At 44.0% G+C, this 16,249-nt stretch overlaps 1 long non-coding RNA gene and 1 pseudogene across 1 annotated transcript in view; one reads left to right on the top strand and one right to left on the bottom strand.

The window, feature by feature from the left end:
* The window catches only part of LOC127572767 (contactin-associated protein-like 5), a 991,970-nt pseudogene that overhangs the window by 235,327 nt on the left and 740,394 nt on the right, over nt 1-16,249 (top strand).
* LOC127572798 (uncharacterized) overlaps nt 10,922-16,249 on the bottom strand; it is a 35,734-nt gene continuing 30,406 nt past the window's right edge. The window contains exon 3 of the long non-coding RNA XR_007956693.1: nt 10,922-10,953. This is a non-coding gene — a long non-coding RNA (uncharacterized LOC127572798). The remainder of the gene's footprint in view (nt 10,954-16,249) is intronic.

Consider the following 16,249-nt stretch of genomic DNA (forward strand, 5'->3'; position numbering starts at 1 on the left):
TACTATTGCAGCCTGGTATTTGTGGCTAATTCAGTTGAGTTTCTGGTCAATGATGAGCCCCATGAGTTGTGGAGATCAAATGAGTTGTTGATCAAGGGGCACTTGGCAACAGCAATGCCATTGAATGTCAAGGGAAAGTGGTTGAAGTCTCTTTTTAAGGGTACTGAAAATATGTTGCAAAAAAGCCAGCAATTGTGTTTGGATAGATCATTGCCTGACATTTTTCTGCTGTGAACATTACCTACCTCTTATCAGCCTATGCCTGACTTTTGCCTACCTCTTGCTGTTGGCAGTTGTACAGAGCTCAATGCACTATCTTATGCATTTTGTTTTAAAATTCATTCACAGCCTGGTCAGCATTTATTGTTCATCCATCCCTGATTGCTCTGGAACTGAAAGGCTTACTGGGCTGTTTCTGAGGACAGATAAGAGTCAACCACAGATTACTGTGGGTCAGTCTTCTCTCACATACCAGGCCCTGGAGGATGTTGGTCAATCATGTGGAACGTTGTAGCAAACCAACTTTCCTTTTAAATTCCAGATAAATTAACTGAATTTAAGTCACCCAGCTGGCAGTCACCCAGGATGTTTTAGTCCGGTAACTTCACTAAAACATTGGCATTTCCCATGTGCAACAGTGAATGCTACAGAGCATGGAATAAGCAATGCTGTGTCAATATTACTTCGCTTCCTTAAGTTGATGCCAATGAAACTTTTCTCTGAGGCTTAGTTGGACCACATGTGGGTTGCCGAGCTCAGTTTGGGTATCTATATTGCAAAATAGATATGGACAAAGTGGATATGCAAAAAAAAGAACCTGCAAGTATAACAGAGCTGAGAGGGTTATAAGTATCAGGAAAGACTGAGCAACATGGGAGTCTTTTCTCCGAAAGAGAAAAGACTGAGGGATGCTCTGATGGAGGTCTAGTTGATGTTTGGATGTTCTCACTTTGGGAAAGATCAAAACTAAGGTGTGTGAAAATATGGTAGGTTTTAATGAATTCAGAAAAGTAGCATAGAGGCATAGCTACAAGGTTGGTATTGGTTTATTATTGTCACTTGTACGAGGTACAGTGAAAACTTGTCTTATATACTAAGTGTACAAGTCAATTCATTACAGTGCAGTTACATTGAGTTAGTACAGAGTGCATTGAGGCAGTACAGGTAAAAACAATAACCGTACAGAGTAAAGTGTCACAGCTACAGAGAAAATGCAGTGCAATAAGGTCACAACAAGGTAGATTGTGAGGTCAGAGTCCATCTCATCGTATAAGGGAACCATTCAATAGTCTTATCACAGTGGGATAGAAGCTGTCCTTAAGCCTGGTGGTACGTGCTGTCAGGTTCCTGTATCTTCTACCTGATGGAAGAGGAGAGAAGAGAGAATGACCTGGGTGGGCAGGGTCTTTGATTATGCTGGTTGCTTCACCAAGGCAGTGAGAGGTAAAGACAGAGTCCAAGGAGGGGAGGCTAGTTTCTGTGATGCATTTGGCTGTGTCCACAACTCTCTGCAGTTTCTTGTGGTCCTGAGCAGAGCAGTTGAGGTCAGAGGTTTAGTCTGGGTCTGAGGGGGATTTTTTTCCCCCTCGCAGAGAATGGTTGGAATCTGGCACATGCTGCCAGAGGAGGTGGGAGAAGCAGATATTCTTTGAACATTTAAGAAGCCTCTGGACAAGTACTTGAATTACTAAGACATAGAAAGCTAGGTACTAAATGTGGGTAAATGGGACGAGCACAAGTGTGATAGTGGGCATGACAGAGTGGGCTGAAAGGCCTATTTCTGTGCTCAACTCCGTGACTCCAAGCTACTTGTGGAACATGGAACTCACTGCCCCAAGGTGTCATTGAGTCAAATAGCAAAGAATTAGACTAACTGGTGGAGGAAGGTCTAAAGTGACTGAAGGAGTAATGCAAAGCACAAGCAAGGACTTTTGCATTTATTCATTTCAGAATGTTGATGTTGCAAGAAATGCCAGCAGTTTACTGTCCATCCTTAGCTGTGCTTGAACAGGGAGGATAGTTGGGAGTCATCCACATTGGTAAGACCTGGAGTGTGTTTGATTTCCTTCCTTACAGGGCACTCATGGGACTGACAAATTTTACAACAGTCTGTTGTCATGGTTACTATTTCTGAATTTCCCCTTGATTCGACATTTAGTTAATTACTTGAATTTAATTCCTCAAACGCCCTGTTGGACTTTGAACTTGTTTCTGAATCAATGGTCCAGTTCTTTGGTTGCTAATCTAATAATTTAACCATACCCAGTTGGATTTGCATGGTCTGTTAGTATGCAATGTATCCAGTGCAATCCCCAATTCAGTTCATTGCAATCAGACAGAGGAATTTATAAGCAGGGAAACAATCCACTCCCTTTTAAATTTAGTTGTGCTAAACAGTGCGTGGATCCCATGGTGGAACTGAGCAGGAATTCACTTCATGGTCGCATGATTTAATACTGGTTAACAATATGCAGAAATAACATCCCATTTATGTTGGGAAGGAATTAATTGTTTTCTGCACATTTGTTTTAAATGTTAATGTTCTGGAATTATTAAGACTATAAAAATAGATGAAAGTAACTGGCAGGGCATTGTTCTATCAATTAAATTTATACAATGACTTTTGTGATTTTTAGTTGTTTCATGGAAGATTACTTGCCAGATAATCAGTTATTCAAGATAACTCTCTGGTTAATATAAGTGGAGCAATATCTTTACACTTGTTTTCTTTTAAGTGGCAGGTTAAGGAAGGGCTGAGGTTCGATCCTGAGCTTCTGCTGTTGTGATGCAATGCACCGTGTTAGACTACAAGAGCAGAAGAGAACTAAACTAATATTAAGGGAAATACAAGTGGCTGCACAGGTTGATAGGGTGGTAAAGGCAGCATGTGGCATGTTTGCCTTTATTTGTCAGGGCATTGAGTTCAAGAGTCAGAAAATTATGTTGCAGCTTTATAACTGGTTAGGATGCATTTGGAGAATTGCATTCAGTTCTGGTTGCCCCATTATAGGAAGGATGTGAAGGCTTTGGAGAGGGTGTAGAAGAAGTTTACCAGGATTCTGCCTGGATTAGAAGGCATGTGCAATGAGGAGAGCTTGGAGAAACCTGGGTTGTTTTCTCTGGAGTGGCAGAGGCTGAGCTGGTACCTTTCTCCCAGGGTCAAAATGTCTAATACAACAGGGCATGGATTTAAGGTGAGGAGGGTAAGTTCAAAAGAGATGTGCAGGGCAAGTTTTTTTTGCCACAGAGAGTGGTTGTGCCTGGAATGTGCTGCCAGGGTGTTGGTGGATGCAAAAACAATAGAGATGTTGAAGAGGCTCTTAGATTTGCTTCTTCATCCTTCCCACAGGGAAAACCTCACTTTTGGTAATTTGGTAAATTGGTTTATTATTGTCACATGTACTGAGATACAGCAAAAAAACTGTGAATGCCATCCAGACAGATCATTCCATACACAAGTACATTAAAGTAGTACAAAGGTAAAACAAAACAGAATACAAAATATAGTGCTACAGTTACAGAAACAGCAGTGCAGATAGACTAAATAAGCTAGACCATGGAACATTACAGCACAGTACAGGCCCTTCAGCCCACAATGTTGTGCCGACATTTTATCCCACTCTCAGATCTATCTAACCCTTCCCTCCCACATAGCCCTCCATTTTTTTGTCATTCGTGTGCCTCTCTAAGAGTCACTCAAATGTCCCCAATGGATCTGACTCTACCACCTCTGCTGGCGGTGTGTTCCACACACCCACCACTAAAAACTTACCCCTGACATCCCCCTTATACCTTCCTCCAATCACCTTAAAATTATGCCCCCTTGTGTGAGCTATTTTCACCATGGAAAAAGGTCTCTGACTGTCCACTCGATCTATGCCTCTTATCATCTTGTACACCTCTATCAAGTCACTTCTCATCCTCCTTCCCTCCAAAGAGAAAAGCTCTAGCTCACTCAACCTATCATGAGACATGCTGTCCAATCCAGGCAACATTCTGGTAAATTTCCTCTGCACCCTCTCTAAAGCTTCCACATCCTTCCTATAATGAGGCAACTAGAAATGAACAATACACCAAGTGTGGTCTAATCAGAGTTTTACAGAGCTGCAATATTACCTCATGGCTCTGAGCACAATCCCCTGACTAATGAAGACCAACACACCATACACCTTCTTAACAAACCTATCAACCTGTGTGGCAACCTTGAAGGATCTATGGACATGGACCCCAAGATCCCTCTGTTCCTCCACACTGCTAAGAGTCCTGCCATTAACCTTGCATTCTGCCTTTAATTTCAATCTTCCAAAGTGTATCATTTCATACTTTTCTGGGTTGAATTCCATCTGCCACTTTTCAGCCCAGGTCTGCATCCTATCAATGTCCTGTTGTAATCTACAGCAACCTTCTACACCATCCACAACACCATCAACCTGTGTGTCATCAGCAAACTTACTAACTCACCCTTCCACATTCTCATCCAAGTCATTTATAAAAAAAAAAAAATCACAATAAGCAGGGGTACCAGAACAGATCCCTGCAGAACACCACTGGTCACTGACCTCCAGGCAGAATACACTGTTTTCTATGAGTGAGCCAATCCTGAATCCACATAACCAAGTTTCCCTGAATCCTATGCCTCTTGACTTCTGAATGACCCTTCCATGAGGAACCTTATCAAACACCTTACTAAAATTCATGTACACCACATCCACTGTTCAACCTTCATCAATGTGCTTTGTCACATCCTCAAAGAATTCAATCAGGCTCACAAGGCATGACCTGCCCCTCAAAGGCATCCCTAATCAGCCTATGCTTCTCCAGATGCCATAAATCCTGTTTCTTAGAAGCTCCTCCAGTAATTTGCCCACCACTGAAGTAAGACTCACTGGTCCGTAATTCCCAGAGTTATCCCTACTCCCTTTCTTGAGCAAAGGAACAACATTTGCCACCCTCTAAGCATCTGGCACTACTCCTCTGGCAGATGATACAAAGCTCATTGCCAAAGGTGCAGCAATTGCTTCCCATAAAAACCTTGGATATATTCCATCTGGCCCCAGTGACTTATCTATCCTAATGTTTTTAAGAAGTTCCAGCACATCTTTTCTTCACATCGACATGCTCTAGTGTATCAGCCTGTTGTACGCCATCCTCACAAAATGTCAAGGTCTCTCTCACTGGTGAATACTGAAGCAAAGTATTCATTAAGGACCCCTCCTGCCTCTTCCGACTCCAGGCACAAGTTTCCTCTTATCCCTGATCGGTCCTACTCTCACTCTAGTCACCTCCCTATTCTTCACATGAATGTAGAATGTCTTGGGGTTTTCCATAATCCTACTCACCAAGGACTTTTCATGCCCCCTTCTTGCTCTCCTAAGTCTAGTCTTTATGTTCCCTCTTGGCTACCCTGTAACTCTCCAGAGCCCTGTCTGATCCTTGCTTTCTAAATCTTTCTTCCTCTTGACGAGATATTCTACGTTTCTTGTCAATCATGGTTCCTTCACTACCATCCTTACCCTGCCTCAATGGGACAAACCTACTCAGAACACCATGCAAGTACTCCCTAAACAACCGCCACATTTCTGTTGTGCACTTCCCTAAGAACATCTGTTTCCAATTTACTCTCCCAAGTTCCTGCCTAATAGCATCATAATTCCCCCTCCCCTAGTTAAATACTTCCCCATATCATCTGCTCCTGTCCCTCTCCAAGGCTATGGTAAAGGTCAAGGAGTTATGGTCACTGTCTCCAAAATGTTCTCCCACTGAGAAATCTGAAACCCAATCAGGACCATTGCCTAGTACCAGGTCCAGTATGACCTCTCCTCTAAGATATCTTTATTACTCACATGTGCTTCAAAACACAGTGAAATGCATCTTTTTGTGTAGAGTGTTCTGGGGGCAGCCCGCAAGTGTCGCCATGCTTCCGGCACCAATGTAGCATGCCCACGACTTCCTAACCCATACGTCTTTGGAATGGGTCAGGAATCCTTCCTAGATACTCCTAACAAACTCTGCCCCATCTATCCCCTTTACATTAAGAAGGTGCCAATAAGTTGAAGTCACCCATGACAACAACTGTTATTTTACACCTCTCCAAAATCTGTCTCCCAGTCTGCTCCTCACTGCTGCTATTGGGGGTCTGTAGAATACTCCCAACAGAGTGATCACTCCCTTCCCATTTCTGACTTCCATCCACACTGACTCAGTGGATGATCCCTTCAGGATGTCCACCCTTTCTACAGCTGTGATATTGTCCCCGATCAGCAAAGCTGCTCCCCCACCTCTTACCTCCACCCCTGTCCCTTTTGAAACATCTAAACCCTGGAATATCCAGCAGCCATTCCTGCCCTTGTGACAGCCAAGTCTCTGTAATGGCCACAATGTCATAGTTCCACATACTTACCCATGGTCTAAGTTCATCAGCCTTGTTCCTGATACTTCTCAAATTAAGGTAGACACACAACAGCCCATCCAACTGACTGCAATTTTGCCCTTTCAACTGCCTATCCTTCCTCACAGACTTTCTACACGCTGCATCTACTTGTACATTAAATGCACCAGCCTCTGACCTATCACTCAGGTTCCCATCCCTCCGCTAAACTAGTTTAAACCCTCCCCAACAGCTCCAGCAAACCTGCCCGCAAAAATATTGGTCCTCCTCCAGTTCAGGTGTAACCTGTCCCTTTTGTACAGGTCAGACCTTCCCCAGAAGAGATCCCAATGATCAACAAATCTGAAACCCTGCCCCCTGAACCAACTCCTCAGCCACACATTCATCTGCTAAATCAACCTATTCTTACCCTCACTGGTGCATGGCACAGGCAGCAATCCAGAAATTACTACCCTTGAGGTCCTGCTTGTCAGCTTCCTACCTAACTCCCTATATTCCCTCTTCAGAACCTCATCTCTTTTCCTGACTATGTCATTGGTACCAATATTTACCACGACTTCTGGCTGTTTACCTTCCACCTTCAGAATGTGGTGGACCATATCTGAGATCTCCCAGACATCGGCACCCGGGAGGCAACATACCATCCAGGAGTCTCCTTCACATCCACAGAATCTCCTTGTCTGCTGCCCCCCCCCACCCCACCAACCTTACTATGGAATCCCCTTTCACGACCACCCTCCTCTTCTCTCCCCTTCCCTTCTGTGGCACACAACCAGGCTCAGTGCCAGAGACCTGGTCACTGCAGCTTTTCCCGGTAGGTTGTCCACCCCCAACAGTATCCAAAACAGCATATCTGTTATTGAGGGGAATAGCCACAGGGGTACTCTACACTCTGCCTATTCTCCATCCTGACAGTTTAAGAGACTCTTAGACACATGAATGATTGAGAAATGAGGAGCTATGTGGGAGGGAAGGGTTAGATAGACATTAGGGTAGGATAAAATGTTGGCCCAACATTGTGGGCTGAAGGGCCTGTACTGTGCTGTTATGTTCTATGTATATTCTATGTTCAGTCACCCAGATGACTGCCTCCCGCAGCTTCAGTGACTGCCTCCCTGTAGCTCTTATTTATGAACTCCCCATTCTCCCGTAGGACCCGAAGGTCATTCCAGCTGCAGCTCCAGTTCCCAAACATGGTCTGTAAGGAGCTGCAGCTGGATGCACCTTGTATAGATGTAGCTGTCTCCAGTCTGTAAGGAGCTGCAGCTGGATGTACCTTGTATAGATGTAGCTGTCAGGGAGACTGGAGGTCTCCCAGAACTCCCACATCTCAAAAGATGAACACACCACTGGCCCTGAAACCATTTTAACTACTCTAGCCTGGCACTAAAGGAAAAATCAAAGAAAGAAAGAAACTTACCAGAGCCTTGCCTTAGCCTCTGCCTCCTCGCACCTCAGCCTCTTGGGTGAAAGCCTCAGTATCCCCCATTCTGACACTGGTCCACTCCACTTGACCCTATCTTCTTTTTATTGGTTCCTGTTAATTAGCCAATCAACTACTAATATTTTTCAAATGTGCCTCTTTTAGACTCCTGCAAGGTGAAACTCACAAGCACATGAACGAAGACTCACCTCTTTTCAAAACTCCCACTCCAAATCTCACTCCAACTCCCGACTCTGCAAGGTGAAACTCACAAGCGCACAAGCTCACCTCTTTTCCTGTGTAATTATAGTGCACATAAAATGTAAAGGGCAATGATGAGGTAGGTTGAGGGATCAAGAATTCATCTTTATCATGTAAGAGGTCCTTTCAGAAGTCTTCCAAAGGCAGGATGGAAGCTGTCCTTGAGTCTGGTGGTATGTGTCCTCAAGCTTTTATATCTTCTGCCCAGTGGGAGCAGGGAGAAGAGAGAATGACCTGGGTGGGAGAGGTCCTTGATTATGTTGGCTGCTTTACCAAGGCCGCAGGAGGTGTCGATGGAGGGGAGGCTGGTTTGTGTCATGGACTGTCTATGCTTTCACCACAATGTACTGATTGATAATGTGACAAGATTAGAAATAGAAATTGCAGGAGAGTAGAGGTTTAAGGTGAGAGGAAAAGCTTTAGAGAGGATATGATGGGGAATTTCTTCACACAGTGTGTGGTTGGAGTCTGGAATGGGCTGCCTGAAGAGGTGGTAGAGGCAGATAATCTCATGACATTGAAGAAGCATCCAGACAAGTATTTGAATCGCCAAGACTTAGAAGACTACAGAACTAATGCAGGTAAATGGGATTTGTGTGGATGGGATGGACATGATGGGCCAAAGGGCCTTTTTCTGTGCTGCATGAATGGATGACTGGGATGATGACTTGGTCAAGCAGTCCATGCTGATCCCAGCCCTCTCCAGGAGCACGTCCTAACCCTATATATCCACACGCAACCCTCTCCTTCAACCATCTGTCTGAGGAAGGGAAGCATTTGTATTTATGTGGCATAGTAAATCCCAAAGCATCTCACAGCCTATGAATCACTTTCAAAGTGCAGTCATTGTAGTAATGTAGGGAATTCTTACCTGTTGTTAAATGTTGACACGGTCACTCCTTCAACACTATGACTTCCATATAGTCTCCCAACTATCTGTGTAAAACAATACACCTCCTACTCTCTGTTTCTATAGCCCTTGCTTGAATTTTAAGTGTGGCAGAGTACTTGGTATCCATTACTAATGTAGGAGAGTGGGGGAATGGGGTTTTAGGTGGGGATGCTGGTAGTTGGTAATGACATTGACTGATCACACATGAGTATGTTGGCACATGGTCATTTTTAAAACTTTAAAACTTTACTTTAAAAATTTATTCATACAGTACGGTAACAGGACCAATTACACCCATGTTAACCTACTAACCCGTATGTCTTCGGAACGTGGGAGGAAACCGGAGCACCCGGAGGAAACCCACGCAGTCACGGGGAGAACGTACAAACTCCTTACAGACGGTGACGGGAATTGAACCCCTGATCGCTGGCTCTGTGATAGTGTCACGCTAACCGCTATGCTACCGTGCCATCTACTCAACTCTTCAGCTTGAACTTTTTCCACTCATAAGATCCTGATTCTCAGTGAACATAGAACACTACAGCACAGTATTGGCCCTTCGGCCCACGATGTTGTGCTGACATTTTATCCTGCTCTAAGATCTATCTAACCCTTCCCTCCCGCATAGCCCTCCATTTCTCTATCATTCATGTGTCTATCTAATGGTATCTTAAATGTCCCTAATGTATCTGCCCCCATAACCTCTGCCGGCAGTGCGTTCCATGCACCCACCACTCTCTGTGTAAAAAAACTTACCCCTGACATCCCCCTTATATCTTCCTCCAATCACCTTAAAATGATGTCTCCTCGTGTTAGCTATTGTTGCCCTGGGAAAAAGTCCACTCAATTTATGCCTCTTATCATCTTGTACACCTCTATCGTCGCCTCTCATCTGCCTTCGCTCCAAAGAGAAAAGCCCTAACTCACTCAGCCTATCCTCATAAGACATGCTCTTATCATTTATCAACCATGAGTAGAGATAATGGGTAGCATTCCTCCAATTAACTGGAGGAAGTCAAGGTGAAGAGGGAGTGGAGTGTCTATTCTTTACTTCTCCTCAGCCATACAGTCTAACTCAAATTTTCTTCTCTCTCATTAAGAACATAAGGAGTTGAAGTAGGAGATGGACATTAGACCCAGTAAAGTTGTGGCTGATCCTAAACATCAAATCCACCATAACGCTGTTACAGCGCCAGCGACCCAGGTTCAATTCTGGCCACTGTCTGTAAGGAGTTTGTACGTTCTCCCCATGTGTCTGCGTGGGTTTCCTCCGGGTGCTCTGGTTTCCTCCCACATTCCAAAGATGTACCGGTTCGGAAGTTGTGGGCGTGCTGTGTTGGCGCCAGAAGTGTGACGATACTTGCGGGCTGTCCCCCGAACACTCTACACAGAAGGTGCATTTCACTGTGTATTTCGATGCACATGTGACTAATAAAGAAATCTATTCTCATCTATTCTCTTCTATTCTTTCCCAACCTCTATATCCTCTACTTCCCCTGATGTCCAAAAATATATTCTTCTTAGTATTATGTATACTCAATAGCTGAAAGCCAGCAAAAGAAAATACATCTCCATCCACAGTGGCCAAACCGTATCCTCAAACTATTTCCACACCCAACCTCCCCAACGTCCCAGTCCAAGATTCACTCTGACAAGGGATGCTTGGAAACAGAGAATTCTATCAACTGTTTGTATCCACATATTCTTTTCCTTTTCATTTTTCTTGAGATTTCCTTGGACACTGCCCTGTTTCTGCAACAAAATTGTTGAGGTGAGCTCAAATATAACTTCTTGATGATCAAACATGTATAAGCTATAGTGTGGAAAGAAATGACGATCATATTTATACGACATCATTCACACGCCAACAAGTTTTACAGCCATTGAATTATGGCTGATATGCATTCACTGTCCTGTAGGAAAAGTGCCAGGTCATGAGTAAGATGCATCCCTAAGGGTACTGGAAATCCCCAACAGGTCAGGCAGCATCTGGGAAGAGAGAAAAAGATAAATAAATTAACTTTGCAGATTGATAGCCTTTCAACTGAAAAGACTAATTAACTAAATCTCATCAACAAGCAGGACACTATTTTTGAATACTGTGGACAAGAAGTTGGCACGTTATCTGGAGCACAGAATGGAGAGTTTATTTTACATTTATATATTTTGTGCCCCAGGACTCCTGAATTTCAATCCATTCTATTTCACGTGGCAGTTTTTAAGGTGCTCCTGAGGAATTACCTAAGCAGATGTTATTCCCTTTGCCTGGAATACCTTCCTGAAATTGTATGTTCGGTTGAGCAGGAATCCAGGGTGACACAATGGTTCTGATGATGCCCCATAACTCCAGGCATCCTGGTTCGATCATGACCCCCGGGTGCTCTCTGTGTGAGACTTCTGCGTTCTCTCTGTGACCATGTGATTTTCCACTGGGTGCTCTGGTTTCCCCCCCACATCCCAAAGAAGAGCTTGATTGTTTAGTTAACTATTTCAGATTAACGCTCGGTGCAATCAGGTGGCAAAAGAAGTTGAAGGGCAAGTGGAAGGGAATAAGCTTCAGGGGTACAGGGAAATGACAAGAAAGGGAATGGGACTGGTGGGGTTGCTCTGTAGGGAGCCAGCATGGACCAAGTGGGCCAAATGGCCTTTTTCCTTGTGGTAATCAGCAAGTAAGGACAAGCATGCTCTACGCAGTCCTAAAGACAGTCTGCAAGCCCCTCCACACTCAGCACCCCCCTCCCATTTTGCCTCTGCCTCCAGTTGTCGTGAAGTCGTAGATCACGGAAACAGACCCTTCAGCCCAACTGGTCCATACTGACCAAGATATTGTATTTCACCCTCCCTGCCCCTAGGACCTACTATGCTGATATCAACTTTGCAAGTGGCCTAATATTAAAGCCACCTCACCCGTGAGCTTCTGTGGGGAAATAGTTAGTATGCATCTTGCCTTTAGTTGGAAGCTGAGGCTCAATTTTGATCAGCCATGGTATTTGGTATTGGTTTATTATGGTCACCTGTACTGGGGTACAGTTAAAAACTTTTCTTGCATACCATTCGTACAGATCAATTCATTACACAGTGCAGATATATTGAGTTAGTACAGAGTGCATTGAGGTAGTACAGGTAAAAAAAACAATGACAGAGTACAGAGTAAAGTGTCACAGCTACAGGGAAGTGCATTGCAGGTAGACAATAAGGTGCAAGGTCACAACAAGGTTGTAAGGTCAAGAGTCCATTTGCTCCCTATCCAGTAGGCAGATGATATCCACTGCCAGGACTTCCTGCCCAGCACACAAATATTGCATTCGGAATCCAAGAACATGCTTCCTTAACATTTGCCAATATCAATGATTGGTGGATAGTTGATAAGATAAGATATCTTTATTAGTCACACATACATTGAAATGCACAGTGAAATGCATCTTTTGTGTTGAGTGTTCTGGGGGCAGCCCGCAAGTGTCACCATGCTTCCGGTGCCAACATAGCATGCCCACAACTTCCTAACCCGTACGTCTTTGGAATGTGGGAGGAAACCGGAGCACCCGGAGGAAACCCATGCAGATACGGGGAGAACATACAAACTCCTTACGGACAGCTGCCAGAATTGAACCTGGGTCACTGGCGCTGTAATAGCGTTACAATAACGAGCGACAAGGTTGAAGATTGAGTTCATCTGTTGCTTGATGGCAATGATCGACTTCCTCTGCATGGTTTGGGTGGACTGTGTGTTCATGGCTTGAGCAGATAGCTCAATAAATGCAGGAGGTGAGGCTAGAGATTGACTTACGGACTCAAATAAACAAAAGGCGGGGGAACTGTGCAGATGACTGAGCATGCAAATCTTTTGGGATTTGGGATAAATTTGTGCAACAATAAAATGGGATTACAAAGCCTGCACAGAGAATGTGAGAGAAATATTTCAACCAGACACCATTGATTGATAGAGACATAAGAGACTGCAGATCCTGGAATCTGGAGCAACAAACAATCTGCAGGTCAGCCAGCATCTGTGGAGGGAAATGGACAGTCGACATTTCAGGTCGAGACCCTTCATCTGGACGATTGTTCAGTGTTCCAAAAGGAATACTTTGTATGGAGAGCCAGAGAAGGCTTTATAAAATGAATCACAATAAATAAAATAAGAGAAATTTACATAAAACATTTCACAATGACCCACAGTTGTTTCAACTGAAGGTTGGTTTCAATCCGGAACATAATGCCAAGGAAGGCAGATACTGTAACAGCATTTAAATAGTATCTAGACAAGGACTTGAATTGCCAAGACACAGAAGACTAGGGGCCAAGTGCCAGTGAATGAGATTAGTGTCAATGAGTACTTGATGGTTGGCCACAGTGTCTGTTTTCATGCTGTATGACTCTGACTTTATGAAAATGTTCTACACTCATTGTTGATGTGAACTGGTTTTAATAATATAGGAAATGCAGCAGAGGTCTCACAAATGACGACAGGCTGTGCTATGCTGCGGTTCACCCAGTAGTTCCATTGAGAACTGTCAACGGGTCATTTCATTCCTGACTTGAAGACCATCAGGGCAGTCCATGGAATGGGTCTCGGGACTCACCACCGAGTTCACAGCTCACAGCTGCAACAGCAAAGCATGGAGGTCAACTGGACCTTTGACAATTGGATGTGACCATAGGAAAGTGCAAGTGGTGATCACAAAATGGATGGACCACGAACCAGCAGAATGTCAGATCAGATTCAGATCAGATTTCTTTATTAGTCACATGTACATCGAAACACACAGTGAAATGTATCTTTTGCGTAGAGTATTCTGAGAGGCAGCCTGCAATTGTCGCCACGCTTCCGGCACCAACATAGCATGCCCACAACTTCCTAACCTGTACGTCTTTTTTTTGGAATGTGGGAGGAAACCGGAGCACCCGGAGGAAACCCGCACAGACACTGGGAGAACATACAAACTCCTTACAGACAGTGGCCGGAATTGAACCCGGGTCGCTGGCACTGTAATAACGTTACGCTAACTGCTACACTACATTATGACTGATTATGACGAAATAAACTGTTTCCATGATATTGAATGGGTGAATATGTGTTAGCCAGAACAGCATCCATACCTTTCCTCCATTTTAACAAGTGTGTCATGGGATCTTGCATGTCACCTTACAAGATGGAAAGTTTGAAGCTCACCTGAAAGACATCTCTGGTGGTGCAGTGCTCCCTTGGTGATGGACCGGTACATTGGCTGGGATATTTGTATTCAAATGAAACATGAACATACAATATGCTGGCTCAGAAGCAAGAGTACTACTGAATCACAGTCAATGCTTAAATGCTAAAATCTGAAATGGAAAAGAAGCACAACTCTGAAAGTGCACAGCAGTGTAGTCATTGAAAGGGAAAGGTATAATTCACACAACAGATTATGCCCCTCATGATTTTATACACCTCTATAAGATCACCCCTCATTCTCCTACCCACCAATGAGTCCTGGCCTGCTCAACATCTATCTCTAGCCTTGTCCCTTGAGTCCTGGCGACAGTAAAATTTTTCTGCACTCTTTCCAGCTTAATGGCATCTTTCTCAGTCTATAGGCCTAGGTTGTAGATCTATGCTCACTGGTGTTTCGAAAAATGAGTGGAGATCTGAATGAAGCCTGTATGATTCCAAGAGAGGTTGATGGAGTGAATGCTAAGAGACTGCTTCCTCTGGCAGGCAGAAATTGAAGAGAAATTTAGAACTGCTAGCAGGTATAAAAGAAGCAATCAAGGGTTTTGAATCTCAGGAATTTTCTACTCCAGAGGACTGTGGCGGATCAGACATGGAGTACCTTCAAGGCTAAGTTTGATTCATCTTTGGATACTAAAAGAATCAAAGGATATTGAGTTTGGATGGGAAAATGGACCCTGCAATACATAACCTTGTTGAATGGCAGAGGAGATGGATGTTACTCTTGCTCTTGTTTCTGAAAGCATGGAAAGGAGTTCTCTTGATGTCCTAACCAACATTCTCCCTCAACTAGCAACATTAATTGGTTGCCTCTTTTACCATACAAAGAATGGATGGAATAGTGATGGCAGTCAAAGAGTAATCCAGAGACCTTGAATAATTATCTGGAGATGTCTGGTTTGCATAGAATTCCATGCGCACAGATAGGTGGTTGGTATCGGTTTTGCTTCAATCGTCACATGTACTGAGATACAGGGAAAAACTGGGTTTGCGTGCCATGCAGGCAGATCATGCTATACAAAAGTACATTGAGGTAGTAAAAACAGAATGCAGAATATAGTGTTCCACCTACAAGTGCAGTGCAGGTAAACAAATAAATTGAAAGGGCCATGACGAGAAAGATTGTGAGATCATGCTAAAGATCATGTTCATCCTTAGCATATGGGTGGTCCATTCAAGAGTCTGATAACGGGGATAGAAGCTGTCCTTGAGCCTAGTGGTACGCACTTTCAAGCTTTTGTATTTTCTGCCCAATGGAACAGAGGAGAAGAGAGAATGACTGGGTTGGGAAGGGTTTTGATTATGTTGGCTGCTTTCCCAAGGCAGCGGGAAGTGTAGGCGGAATCAATGGAGGGGAGACTGGTTTACGTGATGGACCCTTAACTGCCCTCTGAATTAATCAAACGAGACCCAAGTTGTACCAAACCACAGTGGTTCAGGAATATTCCTTCCCAACACCTTCTCAAGGAAAAAAAGGATGGCCATCAAAGGCTTACTTTGCCAAAGACACCCACTTTGTGTGAATGAACAAAAAGACAGCCGTGCAGTAATATCTGTGACACATCAAGGAGCAATTAATTGAGTGTCATGCACTTTGGAATGCTTCTTGAATATGTAATGAGGTAAAATCCTTTTTTCAGTCTATTTTACCAGGGGAAATATAGCCTTTATTATTCATGTGCAGTATTTTATGATGAAATTGTTCCAGAGATCCCAATGGGAAACATCCCAATATTGTATCATAAAATATGCCTTATGTAATATTCATATATACATGGCAGAAGGAAATAAATTTGCCTCTTGCAAATAAATGATTTGTATCATTGCTATTTAATTATTGAACTAACATTTTAAGCATCAAACTGTGGCGACTCACCTTACCGGTATCGAACCGGCTTCCGAGATCGCAAGCGTCGTCGGAGGGCCCGACCCAAGATGGCGCGGGGCCCTCCTTCTTCTCCATCGTTGGGCTAGGAAAGCCCGCGCGCGGGAAGGTCAGGTGACCCGCACGTGATGTCAGCGCGGGAAGAGTTTCGTTATTAAAAGGTGCACCGTGCCCCTGTCGAGCAATCG

This window comes from Pristis pectinata, chromosome 1 (genome assembly GCF_009764475.1).
Source record: "Pristis pectinata isolate sPriPec2 chromosome 1, sPriPec2.1.pri, whole genome shotgun sequence".
In the NCBI taxonomy this organism is placed as follows: Eukaryota; Metazoa; Chordata; class Chondrichthyes; order Rhinopristiformes; family Pristidae; genus Pristis; species Pristis pectinata.